This window comes from Gossypium arboreum, chromosome 4, assembly GCF_025698485.1.
Source record: "Gossypium arboreum isolate Shixiya-1 chromosome 4, ASM2569848v2, whole genome shotgun sequence".
In the NCBI taxonomy this organism is placed as follows: Eukaryota; Viridiplantae; Streptophyta; class Magnoliopsida; order Malvales; family Malvaceae; genus Gossypium; species Gossypium arboreum.
Window position 1 is genome coordinate 46,877,019 of NC_069073.1, and position 6,000 is coordinate 46,883,018.

Here is a 6,000-nt window from a genome sequence, read left to right on the forward strand (position 1 = left end):
TAACTATTATCGCCATGTAGGCAAGTGTACCTATCGAACAGTAGTATAGTTTTAGCAAGACCGGATTGTTGAACCCAAAGGAACTAAAAGTACTAGTAATGACTATCTTTTTATTATCTAGCCTAAGAATAAAGAGGTTTTCTTTTAACTAACTAATTATCTAAACTAAGAATTCACAGAGAATAGAATTGGGGAATTGCTTTTGCAAAAATCGATTGAATTAAGGCAAAACCTAAGGAAAAATCCACCTAGACTGTACTAGTTATTCTGGCTTCGAATCGGATGATTTATTCATTTAACTTGTTCTATAGAGATCCCTAAGTTATGTTATTATCCCTATTCAAGACTAATAATGTCTAATCCCTATATTGAATAATTGAGACATTTCTCTAATTAACACCTAGGGTTGCATTAACTCGATCTATGGATCCCCTTATTAGGTTTCACCCTAATCCGGCAAAATCTTGTCACCCTATGTCTAGGCACGCAATCAACTCTATTTAATTATGACAAATGTACTCTTAGACAGGGTCTATTCCTCCTCTGAATAAGAGCTTATTTGGAATCAGTATCTTAGGATATCAAAACAAGAATTAAGAACACATAATTAAGAACAAGTTAAATATTTATCTTACAATTCAAAAAATAATAACAAGATTCATCTTAGGTTTCATTCCCCTTAGGTATTTAGGGGATTTAGTTCATAACTAAATAAGAAAACATCTCAGAATAATAAAGAATACAAAACATAAAGAAAACCTAAAACTCCTGAAGGGGAAATTGAAGAGAGATCTTTAGTCTTGATGATAAATCCGGCTTCTGAGATGGATCAATTGGCTTTTTTGGAGTAATTCCTTACCCCCTGTTCTGTGTGTCCCCTTTCTTCCTCCTCTAGGGTGTATTTATAGGCTTTGGAATGCCTAAGAGCCCTCAAAATTAGCCTTTTTCGAATTGGACTCAACTTGGGCTCGGCAGGGACACGCGTGTGTGCGATTACTTCAGTGTGCTCGAGCACGCTAAATTGACACTGTAGTGTGGTCACGCCTATGTGAGGAGGTCCAGGCCATGTTGATTTCGTACTTTGGCCCATTTTCTCCGTTTTTGGCCAGTTTCTCGTTCCTTTTGCTCTCTTATGCTCTTCTAAGTATAAAACATGAAATTAAAGCATTAGGAGCATCAAATTCACAAATTCTAATGGGAAATCATCCATAAAATGTGTTAAACATGGGGTAAAAATATGTATAAATTACAGTTTATGAAATTTTCGTCCCCGAAAATCTTACCGTTAAACAGATTCGGATATTGTTGTGTCATGAAATTAAAAATATTGTTGTCTTATTGAAATTTTCGTCCCCGAAAATCTTACAGTTAAACTAGAGGAATTTTTTTTCGCAATTTTCTAACCTCTTGAGCTAAAATACGGATCGGTTTTTCTTTGTAAGTCATATTAGGTTGAATCTCAATTTCAGAAGGGGATATCACATGGGACGGATCAGATCTGTACCGTCGAAGCATCAATACATGAAATACATTTTGTATCTTTTCCAACTCAGATGGTAGCCTCAGTCTATAAGCAACCGACCCAACTTGCTCAATGATTTCATATGGTCCGATGAATCTCGGACTCAATTTTCCTTTTCTACCAAATCGGAACAGTTTCTCCATGGAGATTGTAACACCTCTATCCCGTAACCGTCGCCATAATAGGTAAGGGGCATTACCGGACTTGTAACTCACGTCAGAACAGTAAAATTTCGAACTTTTTCTTGAATTAAAGATCGTTCATTTAAATAAGTACTAAGCACAGCCAAAGGTAAAATTTAAACTTCACTAAGTAAACATTAAAAAGATGCCATTTTCGCATAGCTTATATACATTAACCAAAAATATTCTTCCGCCACTAGTCTATTCTATACATGCCATAAAATAGTTCTAAACATAGCGGTAACAAGCGGTGGATAGTGATAGTGTGACTAGTTCTTGACGATCCCGAGCACTGTATCTTCGCAATGAGACCTATAAGGCGGAGGAAGCAGAGTAAGCAGAGTAAGCATTACAATGCTTAGTAAGTTTTAAGCAGTGTCAACAGATAACAATCAAATTATAACATAGTTGTTCGTATTTTTATTTCACTCTTCCTTGGGCATACCATCCCTTTACCGAATATGCACATCTCATCATATACAATAGGCGGATAAACTCTCACATAAAAGTGAGCTCATGTGACATAGATATATCGTATGATTTCACATAACCTCTCACACTAATCCGATGTCACATAATCATAGGAATAGTCCCATAGATTGCTCTCGTATGCATCATATATAAACTTGGAGTACATAAGCTGTTTAACCTTTCGCATTGAGTATATTTATAAGCAATTCTTATTACGAAGTCTTACGGACATAATCTCCACACGTAGTCATCGGGTCTTACCGAACATAATCTCAAGTTTCATGTACATTTAATCGCATGTTACAACACTCACATTAGCCATTCGGCTTTACCACATATTCTTATCTCATACATATTTCACATTCGCCATTCGGCTTTACGACATATACATATCTCATACATATTTCACATTAGCCATTCAGCTTTACCACATCTACATATCACACATATATTTCACATTAGCCATTCGGCTTTACCACATATACATATCTTATATATATTTCACATTAGCCATTCGGCTTTACCACATATACATATCACACATATATTTCACATTAGCCATTCGGCTTTACCACATATACATATCACACATATATTTCACATTAGCCATTCGGCTTTACCACATATACATATCTTATATATATTTCACATTAGCCATTCGGCTTTACCACATACACATATCACACATATATATATTTATCTTGTACATCAATTTTAGCCATAGCTTATAAGCAACTTAAATAGTTTGATCAATGTTTACAACAAATTCACATATTCACCACAAGCTGTTTTCCTGAGCAATAGTCACTAACTTATTTATAACTGGAGTTAAAAAACTCAAAATCAATTGCCATTAATTTTCCCTGAATATAGACTCATATATCTTCCATCCATAAAATTTTCAGAATTTTAGGTTTGGCCAATCAATACCAGATTTTTCTTAAAGTTTCCCCTGTTTCACTGTTTGACTAATCTGACCACTCTTCACTACGAATCAAATTTTTCATTGTACAGAATTCATAATGTGTTCTATTTGATTTCATTTGAAATTAGACTCATTAAGGAGTCTAAGAATATAAATATTATCTTATAACCATTTTTGTACAAATTATAATGATTTTCCAAAGACAGAACAGGGATTTGAGTCATTCGACCTTTGTATCACACAACTTTAAATATCTCTTTATAGGAAATTTCTTTGCTTCCACGGTCTCTTATATAAGAAATTAGACCAACTAAGCTTTGATTACATATTTTATTCAGCCTATAATTCCACACCAACAATTTATATTGATTTTCTAAATTCACATTACTGCTGCTGTCCAAGCAAATTATTACAATTTGCTCTTAAATTTCAAGTCCAAACACTTATGAACTTACCATTTGAGTTTAAGACATATCATGGCCACATCATAACTTATTAAATCCACTCATTATGTCCTATTATGATTGAATTTACTCAACATTTAATCGCTTAAAACTTACCTCGGAAGTGGTCGACGATTAGATGTCCTGACTATTCGTTTACTTTCTCTTTTCCCTATCCGACTTTGATCCTCTTTGCTCTTAAGCTTAAGTAAAACAATAGATTTGCTTAAGTACTTAACTAATATTATTCACTTAACAATCACATTTGGAAATCACATATCATTTAATCTTTGATTGTGAATTTAACACATACCAAAATCCAATCATACATCTAACCTTTATCTCAATACCAAACCGAGTTATAAGATCATACATTATACTAAGCATATCATTAAACATACCTATTCAATTTAGCTAATTTCATAGTCGATTAATCACCTTACCCCACATTACTCAATGCCAAATATTAACCCAACATCACAAGCATAATCACCATGAAACTTACCTTAATACACATTTTATCCCATTGCGAATATATATATATATATATCATCAAACAAATCAACTAGTTTAGCATTCAAATTCTTCTAACCATTCCTCAATCATTTACTCAATGAACAACAATCCAAGCACATCAAAGCATAGTCGAATGTATCATTCTTCTTAAATTCAAAAATAAATGCATGGGCTAACTTCAAAATCTATTTAACAACTCAACTTTATAAACACATATTCGGCTAGGAAGAAAGATTGATAATTTAACAACCTTAGCTTAACATATAATTTGTTGTGACACATCTTTAAGCATTCTTTTATTCCATCAACTCAAAACACATTCATCCCTCTCAATAACTAAACTCATATTCGGCAATGGCCTCCAATATAGTGACCGATTCTTCTCAACTAGCACCTAGTGTACACACATGATCATTTGTTTGATTCAAGCACCTATCCACCAAAAATTCATCCAAATCAACAACAACCACATTCTTTGTTATCTACCATGACCGAAACCCATATTCATTAACCAAATATCAAAAATTTATCATCAATTTGACATATAAGGACTTAACCAAATGTTTCTTGCAACACAAACTCAAAAATTAACACATGGGTCATGTTATGAGCACCAAAACAAACTCAACTTCACAAAATTCCAAAAGAATCACTTGATATCATACCTTAATTCCCCACACAAGATGGCGAATGCCTTAGGTGTGCTTTCTTCCATTCTTGGTTAATTTCGGCTTGAGAGAGGTAGGAGGAGAAGATGAACATTTTTTTTTCTTTTCTTTTGTTTTCTTTCTTCCATTCACGGCAATGGAGGGGGGGCAACCACACACATTTTTTTTTGTCATCATTTGCCTTCCCATTATTATTTTATCATTTCTAACATAAACCATTAACACAACATGTTTTATGACATGTTTTGCCCATCACCCTTTGTCATGGCGGCCACTAGTAATTAAATGGGGAAAATTGACATGCAAGTCCACCCTTTGATTACATGCACTAATAGATCCTTATAGATTAACCTATCACATTTCAAAAGTGTCACACATAAGTCCTATTGACTAAATTCACATGCAATTTTCTAAATCGAAGCTTAAAACTTTCACACATTCATAATCACATATTTTAGACAATAAATATCATATTCAAATAATTTAGTGACTCAGTTTAGCGGTCCCGAAACTGCTTTCCGACTAGGGTCACTTTAGGGCTATCACAGAGATACTTTCAGAAACACTTTATCACTGATCTCAAATTCAATATCTTTTCATTTTAAATCCACATAAGATTATTGACGATCAGAGGCAGTTTTCAAACTATCTCGGATTACTTTCGCTTTCTGTTCTGTTTCTTTTATCAAATCAATACCGTAAATCTTATTCTCACAGAGCTCAGACCAGTATAACAGAGTTCTACACTTTCTACCGTATAAGGCTTCATACGGTGCCATTTTGATGCTCGATTGAAAGCTATATTTATAAGTAAATTCAATCAGAGGTAGATATTGTTCCCATGTACCTTCAAACTCAAGAATGCAACGTCTCAACATATCCTCGAGTATCTGAATAATCCGTTCTGATTGACCATCTGTTTGCGGATGAAAAGCAGTGCTAAAATGCAATTTAGTACCCAGAGCATCTTCCAATTTCTTCTAGAATCGCGACGTAAATCTCGGGTCCCTATCTGACACTATCGATAATGGCACACCATGCAATCTCAAAATATCAGAAATATACAACTCAACTAGCTTATCAAGCGAATAATCAAACCGTATCGGAATAAAATGAGCTGATTTTGTCAAACGATCAACTACAACCCAAATTGCATCTGTAACACCCCGTACCCGAGACCGTTGCCGGAGTCGAACACGAGGTGTTAACAGACTTATTTCATTGATTTACAGTTCATTTTAAAATTTCGGACAAGTTGGTTAAGCGCATCACA